Consider the following 21740-nt stretch of genomic DNA (forward strand, 5'->3'; position numbering starts at 1 on the left):
AATGAGCTACCTTGGGAAGGCTTCTGGGGGTGGAGTTCTGAGAAATGTCTTTGGATTAAGAAGTGTGCCATGTGGGTTTGGTTTGTTTGTTGTTTTTCTGCAGTCCTGGGGATGAACCCAGGGCCTCCCAAATGCTAGGCTAGTGCTCCATCACTGAGCTACACCCTCAATCCAGTATACTGGTTTTTAATGATTTGAAACCAAATTTGTAATTTACTTTTATTTTCTGAAGACACACAGATAAAACCCATTCACTATGTCATCATTACACATTATCACTTTAGAAATTCTAGTTACTTGCATAAGTTATAATAAAATGAAATATGTCCAGCCTTCACCATCCCTAGCACTACAAAAAAGTAAAAACAAAAAGGAAACAAAACAAAGAAATGGAAACAAACTATTAGCATAGGTAGTTGGCTATAGATCAGCAGGAATGGGAGAAGGAATAGGAAGAAGAGGGGAGCAAATCTAAAAGGGTTCCTGCCTGACCAGGAATTGACCCAGAGGTACCAGTGTTCTTTCTACATTCAGAAAGAGGCCCCACACTGTCTCCTGTAGATTAGAGGCACACATCATGTTCCCAGAGTCACTTATGCACCCAGAAGCTGTTCCAAGGGTCAGTTGACCATAATGTGACCTTCTGCCAGTGGTGCTAAGTCAGAAAGGTCAAAGTGATCCAAGTACACAGGTGCACGCCCTCAATTTTCACATGGTATGAGTGTTAAGATGTCCCCCAAACAAGTATCACTACACACACACCGGGGCCAAAGAAGCATGACAAGACTTTAAGCTACTGCAAGCTTCTACCTGCATCCTAACAAAAACAAAAGGTCTAATAATTTCAGGGCAATTAGGTCCCTCCTGGAGTCCATCCCTCTTTCCAAGGTTTATCTCACTTCCTTTTGCTTTTCCCTTACCTTATGTAAACCTGCCCTAAATGTTTTCTCTGTCTCATTGTATACTTCAGTGTCTGCACTGGGGTAATGGCTAAACGTAGACAATTACACCCAAGGACCAATGCCCCATCAGTTGACTCTCAACCCCTGATAACAATATTATGCTCAAGTTTTTATTCACTTAACTACATCAGCTGTAGTGTAGGGCTCTGAGAAAAGGTACACTCAAGACAATTTTGGCCAGGCTTAGTGCTACATGCCTGTAATCTCAGTTACTTGGGAGGCTGAGGCGGGGGGTGCGTGTCTCAAGTTTGAGGTCAGCCTGGAAAACTCAGTGAGACCCCATTGCAAAAGTTTTTTTAAAATTCTTTTCTTTTTTTTTGGGGGGGGGGTAAAGTTGAATAGTAAAGACTTGTCTAGCAAGGACAAAGCCCTGGGTTCTATTCCCAATACCCCCACCCCCCCACCCCCACACAAAGACATAGTTTTGTTAAATCAAAATTCTTGAGACCATGTGATCTCTGAAATAAAAGGATTTACTGAGCTGGTACTGATACCAGTCAGAAAAAGGACCAGATCCTACGACAAGTTTCAACAACAGATCACAGCAGTATCCACTAATCCTAGAGCTAAGAATATTTTTATAATGAAAATGTAGGGGAGGAAAGTATAAGTTGTTTACATTTGTTAGCTGCTTGGCAGGTACTTTTAGGGGCAATCATCTATGCTTTCAGTGGTGAATAAGCCATGTTACAGTGATGTTCTGATGACCCACTTACCCATCAGAGCTTCTCACTTTTCCTTTCTTCAGAACTGAGCAACTACTATGTAGTAGGTTATAATCTCAAGAAAAAACAAGTCCTGCCCTCATCTAGACAACAGAGAAGACAGGTCTTAAGCATACAATCATCAAAAAGCTAAACGGTAAATATCATTAAATAAAAATTACAGGAGGCCATTATTTTGGACTAAAATATTAACACTAAACCCCAATAACTCAGACTAAAAGTAAAAATGGAGTCACTGATGCTACAGTTCTATACTACCAAACAGAAACTAAGTTATTATCTGACTTTCCCAGAAATCCTGAGAAATAAAGCCAAATTTCCAATGGAAACAGGCCAGTTTCCATTGACAGGATAATGAAGTTCCCTCTGCTTTAATGCTTACACAAAAAAGCTAACCTGAAGTAACTTGATGTTAACCAACAGTTCTTTTTCTATTCTTTAATTTCCCTGTTCCTGCCTTATAAGTAAAGTAACTTTGAAATAACCAGTCTGCTTTTTATTGTTTCTGCTTTTTTCAGCCCTTCCTGGTCTATAAAACCAACTTCATAGGGTTTGAGGTGTAGCTCAGTAAAAGAGTGTGTGCTTAGCAAATAGGAGGCCCTGAGTTCAATCCACAGCACCAAATAAACCACAAAAAACAACTTAAGTTGAATACATTGAAACACCTATTCTACTTTATGAACTGAAGTGTTGCCTGATTCTAGAATCAAAAATTAATTGCTGGGCACAGTGGCATAAACATGTAGTCCCAACTACGTGGAAGGTTGAGAGGAGGATTGCATAAGCCTAGGAGTTTAAGATCAGTCTTGGCAACAAAGTGAGACAACACCCTACCACCAACATCCACCCACCCCCCATCTCTAGAAAATAATCAATTAAGATTTTTGAACTAAATTGTTATAATTTTGTCCTCCAATGGTGCATTCTGCAAGGTGCAAAGAAATGATGTTCCTAGTGCTATGAGGATACTTAACTAGAGTGACCTGGTTAGTACGGTTTTCAGAAGAGAAATTAATATTTAAACTGAGTTCTGAATACTGAATATAAGTTAACTATGGTGGATGTGGATGTAGAGATTTTCGCAGTCTATCCTGTATCATAAATATGGTGGGCACTTCATAGACTACTTGCTGATTTGAAAAATGAATTGACCCTATCCTTCTCAATAGGGCAAATTAAGTGTAGGGAAAATTATTCACCAGAAGGAACCATTGGAGAGGATTTAGGCCAATTTCCCTGGTTATCAGCCTTTCACAATAATTAACCACACAGGAGTAGTTCTTTTCTCTTTACTGTTTTTCCATAATGGTTGCTTTTCTCTCTACTGATGGACTATTTTCTGCAAACACTTATATTCAACATCCTCTTGTTGCTTATTTTTCGGTTTTTTGTTGTTGTTTGTTTGGGTCAACAGAGATGATAAAAATAGCATCAGCAGTTGCCACTACTGTAACAAGGGCTAAAGATTCTTCACTTTTGGCCATTTTGAGACAACAGCCAGGCCCCGTAGGACCCTTGGCCGGACTGACTGAGCCCCGTCTCCAGGATCCCTCAGCCCGACTGATCACACCCTGCCTCCGGGACCCTCACATCGACTGACTGCTCCCTGCTGCCAAGACTCCCAGACCAACTGACTGCACCCTATCACCGGGACCCCAGACAGACTGATTGCACCTGGCCTCCAGGATCCTGCAACCACACCAAGCACACCTGATCTCCAGGACCCCTGCCTGACCAACTACACCATGCCTCCAGGACCTCCAAAAGACCACGTCCACACGCCGAGCTGCAGCTCCCCATTTGCCAACACATTTGGAAGCCAGAGCAGACATCTTAGATAATCCTGGAAGCTGTATCTCCCATCTTTAGGTGGGGCAAATCCAATCCTGAGATGCCTGTTGGAGACCTGAAACTCATTGTCAGAAAAGGTTTTGGAAACCTATAGGGCAACTATAAGTCTATAAGGGGGAATCTGCAATACCCCAGATCTGCACTGCTTGAGGGGAAGATACATGAACAACATGAAAAAACAAGGGAAGAAAATGATCCAAACAAATATAGATTCTATATTAATAGAATCCAATGACAGTATGGTAGAAGAAATGTCAGAAAAGGACTTCAGATTATACATGATTAAGATGATTCGTGAAGCAAAGAGTGAGATAAGAGAGCAAATGCAGGCAATGAATGATTATACCAATAAGCAGTTGAAAGATCAACTGTAGGAAGCAAAAGATTATTTCAACAAAGAGATAGAGGTTCTAAAAAAAAAAAAAAAAGGAAATCCTTGAAATGAAGGAAACAATAAACCAAATAAAAAACTCAATGGAAAGCATCACCAAAAGACTAGACCACTTGGAAGACAGAACCTCAGACAATGAAGAAAAAATATTTAATCTTGAAAATAAAGTTGCCCAAACAGAAAAGATGGTAAGAAATCACGAACAGAATCTCCAAGAACTATGGGACATCATGAAAAGACCAAACTTAAGAATTATTGGGATTGAGGAAGGCACAGAGATACAAACCAAAGGAATGAACAACCTATTCAAGGAAATAATATCAGAAAATTTCCCAAACCTGAAGAATGAAATGGAAAATCAAATACAAGAGGCTGACAGAACACCAAATGCACAAAATCACAACAGATCCACACCAAGGCACATTATAATGAAAATGACTAACATTCAAAATAAAGATAGGATTTTGAAGGCCGCAAGAGAAAAGCATCAGATTACATATAGGGGGAAACCAATACGGATAGCAGCAGACTTCTCAACCCAGACTCTAAAAGCTAGAAGGGCCTGGAACAACATATTTCAAGCTCTGAAAGAACATGGTTGCCAACCAAGAATCCTAGACCCAGCAAAACTAACCTTCAGATTTGAAGATGAAATAAAATCCTTCCATGATAAACAAAAGTTAAAAGAATTTACAAATAGAAAGTGTGCACTACAGAATGTTCTCAACAAAATATTCCATGAGGAGGAAATGAAAAACAACAATGTAGGCCAGCAAAGGGAGGAACTACCTTAGAGAAAAACACACTCAAAGGAGAAACCAAGCCAAGTTAAAAACCAAAAATAAACCCAAATGACTGGGAATACAAATCATATCTCAATAAAAACCCTGAATGTTAATGGCCTAAACTCATCAATCAAAAGACATAGACTGGAAGAATGTATTAAAAAGAAAGACCCAACAATATACTGCCAAGAGACTCTTCTCATAGAAAAAGACATCCACAGACTAAAGGTGAAAGGATGGGAAAAAACCCACCATGCACATGGACTCAGTAAAACAGCGGTGTTTCCATCCTTATATCAGATAAAGTGGACTTCAAGCCAAAGTTAGTCAGAAGGGATAAAGAAGGACATTTCATACTGCTTAAGGGAATCATAAATCAGAAAGACATAATGATAGTAAATATTTATGCCCCAAACAATGGTGCATCCCTGTACATCAAACAAATCCTTCTCAATTTCAGGAATCAAATAGACCACAACACAATAATTCTGGGTGATTTTAACACACCGCTGTCACCACTAGATAGATCTTCCAATCAAAAACCAAACAAAGAAACCATAGAACTCAATAATACAATCAATAACCTAGACTTAATAGACATATATAGAAGATTCCATCCATCAATGAGCGAATTCACTTTCTTCTCAGCAGCACATGAAACCTTCTTGAAAATAGACCATGTTATGCCACAAAGCAGCCCTTAGGAAATGCAAAAAAAATAGAGATACTGCCTTGTGTTCTATCAGATCATAATGGACTGAGAATAGAAATCAATGACAAAATAAAAAACAGAAATTACTCCAACACCTGGAGACTAAGTAATATGCTATTGAATGAAACATGGATAACAAAAAACATCAGGGAGGAGATAAAAAAATTCTTAGAGGCCAATGAGAACGATGATACAACATATCAAAATCTCTGGGACACTATGAAAGTGGTACTAAGAAGAAAATTCATTGCATGGAGCGCATTTCAGAAAAGAATGAAAAGTCAACAACTTAATGACCTAACATTACAGCCCAAAGCCCTAGAAAAAGAAGAACAGAATAACAGCAAAAGTAGTAGAAGGCAGGAAATAATTAAAATCAGAACTGAAATCAATGAAATTTAAACAAAAGAAACAATTCAAAAAATTGACAAAACAAAAAGTTGGTTCTTTGAAAAAGTACACAAAATAGACAAACCCTTAGCCACACTAACAAAGAGAAGGAGAGAGAGAAAACTCAAATTACTAAAATTCATGATGAAAAAGGAAATATCATGACAGACACCACTGAGATACAGAACATAATGAGAATCTACTTTGAAAATCTGTATTCCAACAAAATAGAAACTACCGAAGACATTGACAAATTTCTAGAGACATATGATCCTCCCAAACTAAATAAGGAGGACATACACAATTTAAACAGATCAATATCAAGCAATGAAATAGAAGAAGCCATTAAAAACCTACCATCCAAGAAAAGCCCAGGACCAGATGGATTCTCAGCCGAGTTCTGCAAGACCTTTAAAGAAGAGCCCATTCCAGTACTTCTCAAAGTATTCCAGGAAATAGAAAAGGAGGGTACCCTACCAAACTCATTCTATGAAGCTAATATCACCCTCATACCCAAACCAGGAAAAGACACATCAAGGAAAGAAAATTTTAGACCAATATCCTTGATGAATATAGATGCAAAGATTCTTAACAAAATATTGGCAAACCATATCCAAAAACATTAAGAAAATTGTGCAACATGATCAAGTGGGGTTTATCCCTGGAATGCAAGGATGGTTTAACATCTGTAAATCAATAAACGTAATCCATCATGTCAATAGACTCAAAGATAAGAATCATATGATTATTTCAATTGATGCAGAAAAAGCGTTCGACAAAATACAACACCCCTTCATGCTCAAAACACTAGAAAAAATAGGGATAGTAGGAACATACCTGAACATTGTAAAGGCTATTTATGCTAAGCCCATGGCCAACATCATTCTTAATGGAGAAAAACTGAAACCGTGCCCTTTAAAAATGGGAACAAGACAGGGATGTCCTCTTTCACCACTTCTATTCAACATTGTCCTCGAAACTCTAGCCAGAGCAATTAGACAGACTAAAGAAATTAAAGGGATACGAATAGGAAAAGAGGAACTCAAGCTGTCACTATTGCTGATGACATGAGTCTATATTTAGAGGATCCAAAAACGTCCTCCAGAAAACTTCTAGACCTCATCAATGAATTCAGCAAAATAGCAGGCTATAAAATCAAAATGCATAAATCTAAAGCATGTTTATACACAAGTGATGAAACATCTGAAAGGGAAATGAGGAAAACAATTCCATTTGCAATAGCCTCAAAAAAAAAAAAAAACTTGGGAATTAATCTAACCAAGGAGGTAAAAGATCGCTACAATGAAAACTTCAAAACATTGAAGAAAGAAATTGAGGAAGACCTTAGAAGATGGAAAGATCTCCCATGTTCTTGGATAGGCAGAATTAATATTGTCAAAATGGCCATACTACCTAAAGTGCTATACAGATTCAATGCAATTCCAATTAAAATCCCAATGATATACCTTACAGAAATAGAGCAAGCAATCATGAAATTCATATGGAAGAATAAGAAACCTAGAATAGTTAAAGCAATCCTTAGCAGGAAGAATGAAACAGGGGGTATCGCAATACCAGACCTTCAACTATACTACAAAGCAATAGTAACGAAAACGGCATGGTATTGGCACCAAAATAGACAGGTAGATTAATGGTACAGAATAGAGGACATGGACACAAACCCAAATAAATACAATTTTCTCATACTAGACAAAGGGGCCAAAAATATGCAATGGAGAAAAGATAGCCTCTTCAACAAATGGTGCTGGGAAAATTGGAAATCCATATGGAGCAGAATGAAACTAAACCCCTATCTCTCACCCTGCACAAAACTCAACTCAAATGGATCAAGGACCTCGAAACCAGACCAGAGACCCTTCATCTTATAGAAGAAAAAGTAGGTCCAAATCTTCAACATGTTGGCTTAGGATCAGACTTCCTTAACAGGACTCCCATAGCACAAGAAATAAAAGCAAGAATCAATAACTGGGATAGATTCAAACTTAAAAACTTTCTCTCAGCAAAGGAAACTATCAGCAATGTGAAGAGAGAACCTACAGAGTGGGAGAAAATCTTTGCCACTCATACTTCAGATAGAGCACTAATTTCCAGAATATATAAAGAACTCAAAAAACTCTACACCAAGAATACAAATAATCCAATAAACAAATGGGCTAAGGAAATGAACAGACACTTCACAGAAGAAAATCTCACGCAATCAACAGATATATGAAAAAATGTTCAACATCTCTAGTAATAAGAGAAATGCAAATCAAAACTACCCTAAGATTCCATCTCACCCCAATTAGAATGGCGATTATCAAGAATACAAGCAACAATAGGTGTTGGAGAGGATGTGGGGAAAGAGATACACTCATACATTGCTGGTAGGGTTACAAATTAGTGCAGCCACTCTGGAAAGCAGTGTGGAGATTCCTCAGAAGGCTTGGAATGGAACCACCATTTGACCCAGCTATCCCACTCCTTGGCCTATACCCAAAGGACTTAAAATCAGCATACTACAGAGATACAGCCACATCAATATTCATTGCTGCTGAATTCACCATAGCCAGATTGTGGAATCAACCTAGATGTCCTTCAATTGATGAATGGATAAAGAAACTGTGATATATATATACATATATATATATATACACACACATACACACAATGGAATATTACTCAGCTATAAAGAATAATAAAATTATGGCATTTGCAGGCAAATGGATGAAATTGGAGAATATCATCCTAAGTGAGATAAGCCAATCTCAAAAAACCAAAGGGCGAATGGTCTCACTTATAAGCAGATAATGACACATAATGGGGGGTGCGAGGGGGGCAAGAATGGAGGAAGGAGGGATTGTATAGAGGAAAAAGAGGGGTGGGAGGGGTGGGGGGAAGGAAAAATAACAGAATGAATCAAACACCATTACCCTGTGTAGATGTATGATTACACAAATGGTATGCCTCTACTTCATGTACAAACAGAGAAACAAGATGTATCCCATTTGTTTACAATAAAAATAAATTTAAAAAAAAGATTCTTCACTTTTACTCATAAAACTCCAATATGTGGCTAAAAGCAGGATTAAAGACTTGGCATCTCTGTCTCCATTTTGCATCTGTCTCCTTGATTCTGAGTCACCTGGGATTACAAGAACAAGGTCTGGCTGGGTGTGCTGGGCATGCCTCTAATCCCAGTGACTCAGGGGACTGAGGCAGGAGGATGGCAAGTTCAAGACCAGTCCCAGCAACTTAGTGAGACTGTCTCAAAATAAAAAATAAAAAGAGTTGGTTGGGAATATGGCTCAGTGTTAGAGTCTCTGCATTCAAGTCCCAGTACAAAAAAACAAAACAACAAAAAGTCCAAGATGTGATGGGATAAACATCTTGTGATGAGTGGAAACTACCCACAGGGAATAGTAACTTTTTTATGGAGGATAAGGCCCTGCCTGTCCTATTCTGATATATGATGGAAAGACCATGTCTGAACAGGATCATCTGCTTTGGTAGCTGTGCAATTCCTCTGGCTATCCAGAGCTGCCACCATTGCCCTCGTTATTTTATTTTATTTTTTAAAATTGTAAACAAATGGGGTACATCTTGTTTCTCTGTTTGTACATGAAGTAGAGGCATACCATTTGTGTAATCATACATTTACATAGGATAATGGCCTCATTATCTTTTCTATAAAACTTTAAAGTCACTGTCAGTCCCTGGAAAATAGAGCTAAAAACATGGGTCCCTTTTTTTTGTTTCCCCTGTGTAGCTACAACGATTAAATTTCCTTTCATGCTTTTCACCATTACCTTTTTCTCCTTGTTTTTTGGGGAAAGTTGCCAGACCTGATTTGTTGGATCCTCAGAGTCAGGTCTCTGGTGTAGAACTTTGATAACATGCCAGTAACAACTATGTGCGCAGGAATAAAACATGGTCCCTCACAAACAAACTTCCTGTCAGTCACTAATAATTTTTGAGTACCTATTAATTAGGATATCAAGGGAGATGAAATGTGGCCACATAGAAATTTGGTAGTGTCAGAAATTCCAGGGTGCTGCTAAAAGGAATCAAACACTTGCTCACAAGTAGCTCAGCAAGGTCAATTTTACTTCTACAAAAGAATGCGCTACTGAACAGTCTGGCAAGCAAGCGCACTTGCATGGGCAGTCTGCCTGTTTTTATCCTTAAGAAGCACTGCTCCTTGCTCTGATAGGAGGAGCTCTGGCTAACAATTTACATGACTGGATAATTTTAAAATTGGCAAAGGAAAGGTCTATAGTTAAAAGGGCTACCATTGGATCTTACATCCCAATTAAGTCTAAATACTGTATTCTAAAAACGGACCACCTACTTTCTATTTTTTACAATAGGCTAAAATTAAAACTATCCCAAGTATTGGGTATAATTTCAAGAATGGAGCTGCTTCAGTAAAATCATAATTGTCATATTACCTAACATTTATTCAGTCCTCATGTGCCATATACTGTACTAAGCATATTGTTATCTTTGTAATAAAGATAGCCATGTCAGTTGAGTACTATTATTATTCCCACGTTCCAGATATGGAACTTAAAGAGGCTCATTAACTTATTCAAGTTCATAGAGAAGAAAATGGTGTTGATGACATTCAAACTCAATTCTGGATAGCCTCAGAATCCGTTGTGGTATAATGTAAAATATATTGGGTCTTTGTCCCCAGTTCCTGTCAAAGAGCTCCTAATACCCCTGAAATTTCTTGAGTGAAAGGATTGTCTTCTGTTATTTATAATGGACCCTTTCTGATTGTAACTGAGTTTAAGCTAATGAGGTGATTTGGGGTGTGGCCCCAGGGACCAATCACCAGAAAAACCAAGGGATAAGCAAATTAAAGGATTGCTGGGCTTGGTGGTGCACGACTGTAATCCCAGAAACTCGGGAGGCTGAGGCAGGAGGATCACAAGTTCAAGGTCAGCCTCAGTGATTTAGCAAGGCCCTAAGCAATTTAGTGAGATCCTGTCTGAAAATAAAAATAAAAACTGGGGATGTAGCTCCATGGTTAAGTGCCCTGAGGGTACAGTCCCCAGTATTTTAAAAAATGATAGAAGTGATAGGAAGTGTTTTAGTCAGCTTTTTCACTGCTGTGACTAAATGACCTAACCATCACAAGTGTAGAGGAGGAAAAGTTTGAGGGTTCATGGTTTCAAAGGTCTTAATCCATAGACAGCAAGCTCCATTCCTCGGGGATCGAGGTGAGGCAGGACATCATGGTAGAAGAGTGTGGCAGAGGGAAGCAGAGAGAGTCTCCACTCTCCAGATCCAAAATACATATCCCACAGCCACACCCCAATTCCCACCTCTCCAGCCACACCCTACCACTTCAACTAATCCCATCAGGGATTAATTCACTGATTGGGTTAAGACTCTTACAACCCAATCATTTCTCCTCTGAACCTTCCTTCAGTGTATCACATGTGAGATTTTGGGAGACACCTCACATCCAAACCATAACAGGGAGATTCGTATATCATAACTCTAGCATTCTGGACTTTTAGATTTGTCTTATAATTGCTTTGTCTAGGAAGAGTCCCCTCTTGATAGTGGAGGTTTATCTACTGCATATAATTAAAACTACTTTTAAGGGAAAACACAGTTTTTCCTTTCTATTTTTATACTTATCATAACACAGAACAACTTCTGTGACCAAAATGTATCATATATTTGACACATACTCAGATACTAAGTAACTATCTGTTAGATACCAACTGGGTACAATTGGTACACCTACAATTCAATTCAATTCTGATACTGTCCACTTGCAGTTATGTCAGATTCCATAGGTTAAGGATTCAATTCTACAAGTCCAAGTTTGTCACATGTACTTCTGCCCAACCAATTAGGGTTCCCTTGAGCTGCTCCTCAAGTTTGATTATTTGCTAGAAGTGTTCACAAAACTCAGGGGAACACTTTACTTATGTTTATCCATGTATTGTAAAGGATATTATAAAGGTTACAGATGAACAGTTTGATGAAAAGGTACACAGGGCAAGGTATGGGTGCAGAGCTTGAGCAGGGGAAAGGTGGAAGAGCTTCCATACCCTCTTAGTTGTACTGCCCTGCAAAATGCAAGCCCTGTAGTTTGCCTCTCCAAATCTATGATTGACAGGACACTTAGACCTCTATTGCTACTGTACTACCTTCCAGATGAAGCAGCAGAACTGCAGCCTCCTCCTCAATCTGGTCTTGTAGATGTTACCCAAATGCATCTGTTTGGCAAAGCTAGCCCATGTACATGACCCAAACTGCAAGGAAGCCTGGGACATGAAGTCATCAACTTTCTCATTTCTAGCATTCAATACAGCATATTGTAGGTGGTTGATACGGAGTTGAGTGAACCTATCTATTTACCTGCCAAAAACTATAATAGAAATTTTTTTTTTTCGGTGCTGGGGTTTGAACCCAAGGTCTTGAGCTTGCAAGGTAGGCACTCTACCAACTGAGCTATCTCCCCAGCCCTATAATAGAAAATTTTGATAATTAATTAGTATGGTGTCTGGGCTTGTCTGCATTCTGGGAACTTCCTTAGTCCAGGCAAACCAGGGCAGTTGCTTATTATCCTGTGAAGCATTAGGTTTAAAGCTCCCTGTAAATTCCTCCAGAGGAACTGAAATGAAAGCAAGATTAAGCAAGTAATAATAGCAATAGTTATGTTAGGATACTAGGAGTTTTATATCTGAAGTCACTCTGACAGAGGTTTGAATCCCAGCTTCTCCACTCAGTAGCTGTGTGACCCTAGTAACCTGGTGACATTGATTAAGTTAATTTCCATTTTAGCCACTTTTATCTCCTGAGTAGCTGGGCCGACAGGAATGCATCACCACACCCTATTTCTCAGTAGAATTCTGAGATAAGGGATATGCCCTAGAGCTTCACTATACAATATGATAATCACTAGTTACACAAGGCTTTGAGCAATTAAAATGAGGTTAATATGACTAAGGAACTAGATTTTTAAAATTTTATCTAATTTTAATTAATTTACATTTAAATAATGTGCTGTTACCATCTTAGATAGAGGACAGTGCTGTATCAATAGAGATAACAGTGCTGTCTACCTCATTTGTTTTATTTATTCAATAAATACACAGAGGTGTCGTGCTAGGAAAAACATCATGAAGCTTACAGTTCAGTGAGGCAGTTAGATACTCAAGTGAACAAACGCAGTTAACTATAGTTTATGGTTAGTAGTATAAGTAAACAGAACAGTGTCCTGCAGAATAATACAGGGAGCAATCTTCATGTGGACTTCAGGAGAAGCCTCTTTGAGAGATGGTGAATGACTCAAACTCCATCCACAACTCTGGATAATAGCTGCAATATATTAAAATGCATCAAATTAGCTTAAATCCATGAATTCTGGTCAGGGACATAAAAATGTAAACTAGTCAAGTGATGTTTCAGAACACTGAGGCTTTAAGTTCTAGGCCAGCCTGAGCAAATTAGTGTAGACCCTGTCATAAAATAATATTTTAAAAGGGACTGGGGATGTAGCTCAATGGTAGAGCACCCCTGTAAAACATACACACACACACACACACACACACACACACACACACACACAAATTATTTTTCTGATCAAATGGAAACTAGTGAGTCGATTGGTGATGCTCTCAATGGCCAAGGATGGCACAACTGAGTATCAATAAAAATAATAGCTGCAATGTATTGAAACACATCAAATAAGTTTAAATCCTTGAATTCATAAAGATTTAAAAAATTTTTTCCACATTTTATTGATGTATTATAGTTGCACATATGATGAGATTTACTGTTTCATATTTGTACATGCACACAATATAACAATAAAATTTGACCAATATCCCTCTCCAGTATTTCCCCTTATCTCCTATAAAATAATCTTGCCAAGAAAAAAGGAACAACAAATACAAATCTGAACATAATCAAGTCAGTAGATCCAACTATTAACTTACAAGATATACAGAGGGCACAAGAAACCTTAGTGATGCCATCAGGAAAATCCAGATTGTGGGAACTTTTACAGACCAAATGTTTTTTTGTTTTTTTTTTTTCGAAAATAAATTGAGGGAAAAAAGTAAAAGGGGCTGGGCATTGTGGTACATGCCTGTAATCCCAGAGGCTCCATAGGCTGAGGGAGGAGGATTGGCTTGTGAGTTCAAAGCCAGCCTCAGCAAATTAGCAAGGCCCTAAGCAACTTAGCAAGACCCTGTCTCAAAATGAAAAACAATATAAAAAGGCTGGGGATGTGGCTCAGTGTTTAAGCTCCCCTGGGTTCAATACTTGGTACCAAAAAAAATAAAAAATAAATAAATAAGAATAAAAGAAGACCCTGGAGATTAAAAGGAACTTCAAAGATATATGAATTGCAATTATTTTATTTGGATAATTTAAACTGCCAAAAATATGATATTTTGGATTTGATTCCCAGCACAAAATAAATACATAAATAAAGACTTTCAGGAGTCAATTGGAAATTTGAGTACAGGATATTTGATGATGTTAAGAAATTCTCTTTTGTGATAATAGTATGGCAGTTGTGTTTAAAAGGGAAAGTCGGTAGAGTGCTTGCCTTGTAAGCACAAGGCCCTGGGTTCGATCCCCAGCACCCCAAAAAAAAAAATAAATAAAAATAAAAAAAAAAATAAATAAATAAATAAAAGGGAGAGTCTTGTATTTCAGAACAGTGAACCAGGGTGGCTGTGTGCATCTGTAGTCCCAGTTACTTTGGAAACAAGCACAATGATTGTTTGAACCCAGGAGTCTGAAGCCAACCTGGGCAACATAGCATGACCTGATCTCAAAAAAATAAAGAAGATACATGGTGAAACACTGTGGGGAAAAAAATGACAGAATATGTGGGATTTACTTCCAAATAATGAGGGGAGAGGGAGAGCTGGGGAACAGTAACAGATAAAACAAGAGTGGCCACAAGTTGAAAATTATTGTAGTGGCATGATGGATCCATGAAGGACTGCTAGTAGTATTCTTTTTTTTAATATTTGAAATCTGGCATAATAAAAACATAAAAAGTGATCTTTGCCCCTCTGTTCTCCCCTTCTGCAGTAAAGTACAACATCCCTTTCATGATCTCAGACAGCAAGACATGTGGGACCAATAAACATGGAGCTACTGCACCAGCCCTAGGATGCCTACTTTGGAAATTTTGTTATAAGACTCAAACAAACCTCCAGGTTGAATCGGGTTTCTTTCATTTGCAAACAAAGCTGTTCATAACTGATTCGGCTAAAATCCAAAATACGGAAAGGAACAATCTAGGCAAAGAGTAAGATAGAGGGCACCACAGTCAAAAGGCTTGGGACAGGAAGGAATTGGGGACTTCACAGAAGGCCCAGGTAACTAGAACATCATGAGGGAGAACAGTAAGGTAAGATGAGGTTGCAGGTGTAAGCAGGCACTTAAAGGCTCAGGACATGGTGGGCCATGGAAAGCAGATTTTATTCAGAATATAATGAGGAACTGCTGACAGTTGTGAAGTGGACTGGTGATAGGAATCAATTTATTTGTGTTTAGAAAGATAACTCTGGCTACTACACAGAGAATGGACTAGGGCAGGCACAATAGGTTAAGCATGGGGACACCAGACAAAGGTAGCTATTCAATAGGAGATAAACAGAAGTGGACAGTTTTTTGTTTTATTTTGCTTTGGGTGATGGAGATTGAACCTAGGGTCTCATGAATGCTAAGCACACACTCTACCACTGAGCTATACTCCCAGCTCCAGAGACAGACAGTTTTGAGACCAATTTTGGAAATGAAATTAACAAAAAATATTAAACAAACTTGGAAGATTCAGTAAGAAAAGGAAATAGTCAGGGATGACTTTGTTTTCTTATTTTAGATACAAAACAGAATCAGAAGAGGTAAACTTCAAACATCAGTTGGACATTTCAATGTCTATGTCAATTGGGCAATTGGATATGTGTATCTAGAGATGATAAGAGAAGCTTGAACTGTAGGTATACATTTGGAAGCTATCAGAATAATACAATATTGTATTTAAAACTTGCAATGAATGAAATCATCTAGGTAAATGCATAGGTATGGAGGAAAAGAGGACCCAGGAACAATCTTGAGAAATATTATCATTTACATATGGTGGTGAGAAAGGAAAAGAAACTAAAGATGGAGATTCTCATAAAGGTGAAGAAAATCAGGTAGTAAGGTGTCACAGAAGTTGAGAAGAGTGTTTCACAGAGTCCCAGTGAGCACGTGCTGCTGAGAAGCAGAATAAGATGAGAACAATAAAGGACACACTGCAACTTGTAACCTGAAGATCATTGGTGACTTTGACAAGAACAACCTCAGAACAGTGGTAGAGTTGGCATCCAAATCTGAGGGAACTGAAGCATGAATAGGTGGAGATGTAGAGATGACTTGTACAGAAACTTTTTTTGAGAATCTGCTACTGAAGGGAGCAGAGGAACAGGGCAGCAGCTGGAAGGTGATTAGTGTCAAGGTAAGATTTCCAAAGATGAGAGAGAAGGGAACCTATTTGAATGCCAATGGAATGATTCAGTGGAGAGGGTAGAAGGTATTGGATTCAGAACACAAATGGAAGAACTGGTACTTTAATAGGAGGAGGGACACTTCTTCCATTGTTGAAAGAGTAAAGGAGGAGCATATGCACATGCAGGTAGCAGTCTCAGTTTAGTGACTGAAAGATAAAGTAGTTTCTTTTTGATCAGTGAAATATGAGGCGAGATCCTCGGTTTAGAGTGAGGAGAAAGAGGGTGGGGGGGTTTGAGGAAAGAGGAAGGGTATGAGGTAGTTAGACATCAGTTTACTTTTATAAGGGAGTGTTGAATAATCTTTTGAGGATGGTAATAAAGAATTTAACATCATTTATGAAATTCTCAGTAATCATTAGCTATTGCTATTATTGAATGCTAGGTAAAGTAAGGCTTATTTAAACCTACCTAGGTATTACCAGAGAGAAGCCTACAAAGTTAAGATTGCTACTCTCCCTTCATTTTATTTATTTATTTTGGTACTGGGATTGAACCCATGGGCACTTTACCACTGAACCACATCTCCAGCCCTTTTTATTTTTTATTTTGGGACACGATCTCCCTAAGTTGCTTAGAGCCTCACTATATTGTTGAGGCTTACTTCAAAACTTGCTATCCTCCTGCCTCAGTCTTCTGAGCGCTGGCATTATAGGTGTGTGCCACCATGCCCAGCTACCTTCACTGTAAAGATAAGAAAATTCAGTGTCCCCAACTTCACTGAGTTGCCCAGAGTCATGCAACTAATTTAGGTGGCAGAGCTGGGATTTGAACCCAGATTAGGCTAAATCTAAAGCCAATGCTTTCTTTATCATACCAGGCAGGCTAAGATAAAACTATGTGTATCAGGCTTCAGAGTGGCTAGAATCTGGCAGTGGGAGGTCAGCTTTCACAGATCACCCTGGCCCTCTGGGCTAAAGCAGCTGAAGAAAACTCTGCCAGGAGAAACTTTCAGCTGCTATCCCTGCTGTTGATCTACAGACTTGGAATCAAAATCAGTGCCAGTGGTGAGCAACTGCTGTTTAACATAAGAGCAAAAAACCAGTCAATCAATTCATCAAACAAAAACAAAGAATATGGGAGCCAATTCAGTTGTGAGGGTAGTGTCAAAGGACAAAATCGTAACAACTTAATTTAACAATATTAGGGTTTATTTTCAGTTCTAGAATTGGACAACACTTCATTCCATAAAATAGATCAAGTGTTCTGATGTACTGAGATAAAAAGTGGTTTTTTAAACACACAATGGATGAAGAAAGCAGAAAAACAAATCAGAAAAACAAAAAGTGGATTGATTATTTCAGATTTACTTTCCTCTTTAGGCAGGGGTAGGGAGATTGAACAATAAAAATATAACTGGTTAATATCAGGTTACGTCAATTAGCTTTCTTCTTGTGAAAGGACTAAGGGAGAAGGAACTTCCTTATCATGCCATTTAAAACTGGCCTGTTTGGGAAATTTGGCTGTTATCTCTTTAATCCTGATTTCTATCAAAAGGTCAGATAAACAGCTTAGTTTTAGTTTGGTGGCTTGGAACTTTCAATTGATTATGACTTTTAGCACAGTTAGGGCATAGTGCAAGGACCTTAGTTCAAAACAATGGCCTTCTATAATTTAAGAGCAAAAATGGAACTTATTTTCATTCAGTGTTTTTCATTCAAATAGGCTTTTTGTGGACTAGCTCAGTGGTAGAGCACTTGCCTAGCAGGTATGAGGTCCTGGGCTCCATCTGTCTCCAGCATTGAAAAAACAAAACAAAACAAAAAAAAAACCAAAAAAAACCAAACCTGAATCCTATGATGGAAAAAAAGTTTTTATTAAAAAAAAAATTATTATTATTACTTTTTAGTGGCATTAAACAACATTTAATATAGTCCTTATACTGTGGATCTGGACTTGAACAGGGCTCAGGAGTAATAGTTTAGCTTCTGTTCCATGATGACTTAGATGACTGGGATGACTGAAATGGCTATAAATATTTGGGCAGTCAACTGGGATCACATAACTACTGTGGTCTGAATATTTGTGCCTGCTCCCTCCCAATTCATATGTTGAAATCCTAATTCCAACATGGCAAAGCCTTTGGAAGGTGATTAGATCATAAGGGTGGAATCTTCATGAGTAGGATCAGTGCCCTTTTAAGAAGACTCAGAGAGATCCTTGCCCCTTTCAACACTTGAGAACACAGCAAGAAATTAGGTAGTATGCAACTCTGAAGACGGATCTTAGCCATATTTGGCTATGCAGGCACTGTGATTTGACTTTTAGCCTCAGATTGTGAGAAATAAATTCCTAATGTTTATAAGCTCTCTGGTCTATATTATTTTTGTTATAGCATTCCAAAGGGACAAGGGCCATAGTGAAGCCTTAATTCTGGCTTTCAGTTGGGTTTCTTGGTTTCTCTTATCATGTCTGTTGAAGTTGAAGTATACAAGATGGCTCCTTCATTTCCATGTCTGGTATCTAGCTTGGAATGATTAGACAGCTTGGGCCAGCTGGTTATCATTTTCCCTTCACATGGTATCTGTCTGGCTAGTTTAGGTTCCTTCAAAGCATGGCAAGTATCTTCAGGTAGATAGACTTATATGGAACTGGTTTCAAAAATCAATATTCTTACTGTTAAGATTAACCTACATTATGGCATAAAAGAATTACACTGAGAAAATTGTGCTAGTTCAGTCATTAATCATTAACATTGGGCATTTTTGAGAAGATGTACCATGGAAGTGCTTTCCATTCTTTCATCCTAAAATTATATTGAAAGCTGTATTGAGAAGCAGGTCTAGTGCTGGTCAAAGAGGGATCATGCCAGCATGCACTTTCTTGTACTTGTCTTGTAGCCATCTTCAGTCTTTATTTGACCTGTCTGATTACACCTTATAGCCTAGGATGTCTCATGGCCATGAATCTTTCAACTTGTTGGGAAAAGTTATATCATGTTAAGTAACATTGTACAGGTACATCATAGGAATCCTATGGGAAATTATCTCAAGCCAAACTCAAAAGAATGGAGCGAAGGAGACAGAAACAGGGAGAGGGAGGGAGGGAGGGAGAGAGGGAGAGAGAGAGAGAGAGAGAGAGGAGAGAGAGAGAGAGAGAGAGAGAGAAAGATTATAAGTAACCCATGTATTAGGCAATAAAGGAATGCTTTCTGTGTGTCTTTCTGTGTGTGGTACGGTATAATGATTAGGAACATGGCCTCCAGAATCAGAATGACACTGCATGAGTTCAAATCTTGGTCTTGTCATTCAGTTATTAGCTGTGAGATGACTTGGGGCAAGTTACCTAACTTCTCTGTGCCTCAGTTTTCTCATTTTTAAAATGGTGAATATCAATACCTATCTTTTGGGACCATTGAGAAGACTGAGAACAAATGTGAAATGCAGTTTGAACAGTGCCAGGAAAATAGTGCCTAAAAGTAATTATAATTATTAAATTATTCAAATAATATTTATGGGTACCTACTATGTGTCAGATATTGGAGTGCTAGAAATAATAAACTGAATTGAACATAATGCCTACTATGATAAGAGATAAGCATAGAGAATGCATGGGAAGTACAGAATAAAATGAAGCTGTGTTGAAATATTCTACTAATGTGGAAGTGGGAGCACGTCCATCCTTCTGAGAAGGACAGATGATACTCCTCAGAGGAGGCAATGCTTACAACTGTTACACGTTAGAGGATGAGTAGGAGTTTGCCAAGTAGAAGGAAAAAGGGAGGGGGGGTGGGAGAGTTACAAACCCTGTATGCTTTTTTAGGAAACAGAAAATATAAAGTGAGATGGTGGTAAGGAGAGCAGTAATGAGGCTGAAAATGTAGGCAAGGGCACGTATCTGAAGGTCTGTGTAAGTCACTAGAAGTGCTTTGCCCTCTAGTGAATAGTTGGTCTGGAGTTGTTGAAGAAATGTCTTGTAGACCTGGTTGCCCTGTGCTGTGCATGACAGATTGCTAGAAGACCATCAGAAAGCAAGGGCATCAGTTAGGGAACATTTGTAGTAATCTAGGCAAGAGACGATACTGTTCAGAACTGGAGTAGTAGCAGGAGAAACCTAGGCATAGCTCAGGTTTTTTGCTTGGGTACCTGAGCTGACGGAGAAATATAAAAGTAGTTAGAGATTCAGAATGTTGTATGGTCTCCACCATGATCATTTTGAAGACAATGCAGCACTATGGAAAAATGTTCACAATCTGATATTAACTAGTGGAAGCAACTTGGTGGTGTACATATTATTTATGACTAGAAACCAAGCAAAAATACTCAAACATGAAGTGAGGACTAGGGACAAGAAATAATCAGTTTGATTTCAGAGTGTGAAGATATAGGTGCTATTTTCATGTTGTTTTAGCTCATATACATTCTCTTATAATTTTGAAGAGAAAAATAATACACTAAAATTAAAATGAGTTGGGTACAATGGCACATGACTATAATTCTAGCTACTCAGGAGTCTCGTGCACAAGAATCACAAGTTCAAGGCCAGTGTGGGCAACTTAGTGAGAACTTGTCTCAAAATAAAAAATAGAAGAATCTGGGCATGTAGCTCAATGGTAGTGTTTCTGGATTTAATCCCCATTTACACACACACACACACACACACACACACACAACCCAAAACAACAACCACCACTGCAAAAGCCCTCTATAATGAATTATTGCATTTGAAATTTTGCCTCAGTAAAGTTGACCCAAAAATAAAGGATTGGATTGTAGGGAGATGATTTGGAAATATGTTAATATGTATGATAATTTAACAGTATATAATGTTTTCCATATGCCATTTATTTTCACTTTATCTCATTAAAATAAGCAAAAATTATGATCATTCAAATAAGCCAGAAGATAAGCACAAAGGCATTACTGGGTGTGGTTTGAAGAGCTGCTAAGTGGCAGAAGCAGAATTGTCCCTCTGCAGTTTTCAAATGTTTAATCAAAATTGCTTGCTAAGGTTGAAAGAGAAAGAAGCTAAACCTATATATAGATTTCATTATGTGGACACAAGAATAAAGTTGTTCCCCCACATACTGGCTCTTCCACAGCCTGGAATAAAAATGAAAACAGTGATAATTTAAATCACCAAACTAGAATAAGTCCTCTAAAAGCATGAAAAATTTAAAAATCCTACCTTTGATTATAATGTTCTTTTAAGTTGCTCAAACATTTGAACTTTGATTTTTCTTGATAGAATGGTATATACTGCTTCCTGTTTTTACAGTTTCTGTTGATCCTACACTTATATGTACTGAGAGCCTTTGCTTGCCCTCACCCTGTTCTGTACAGAAAGGAGGGCTGGCTCTCACAGGCTGTTTCTCAGTCTCTAATGTCAGTAGTTTTGCAGCTAGCTTTAGCCAATGGGAGGCATTGGTAAGAAACAACACAGG

General features: G+C 38.3%; 1 protein-coding gene across 1 annotated transcript in view; it reads right to left on the reverse strand.

The window, feature by feature from the left end:
* Positions 1–12995: 12995 nt before the first annotated feature.
* Positions 12996–21740, reverse strand: part of LOC124985314 (jerky protein-like) — a 51090-nt gene continuing 42345 nt past the window's right edge. Inside the window, exon 3 of the transcript XR_007108840.1 lies at positions 12996–13163. The gene's annotated coding sequence lies outside the window, so the exon portion shown is untranslated. The remainder of the gene's footprint in view (positions 13164–21740) is intronic.

The sequence above is a fragment of the Sciurus carolinensis genome, chromosome 5 (genome assembly GCF_902686445.1).
Source record: "Sciurus carolinensis chromosome 5, mSciCar1.2, whole genome shotgun sequence".
Lineage (NCBI taxonomy): Eukaryota > Metazoa > Chordata > Mammalia > Rodentia > Sciuridae > Sciurus > Sciurus carolinensis.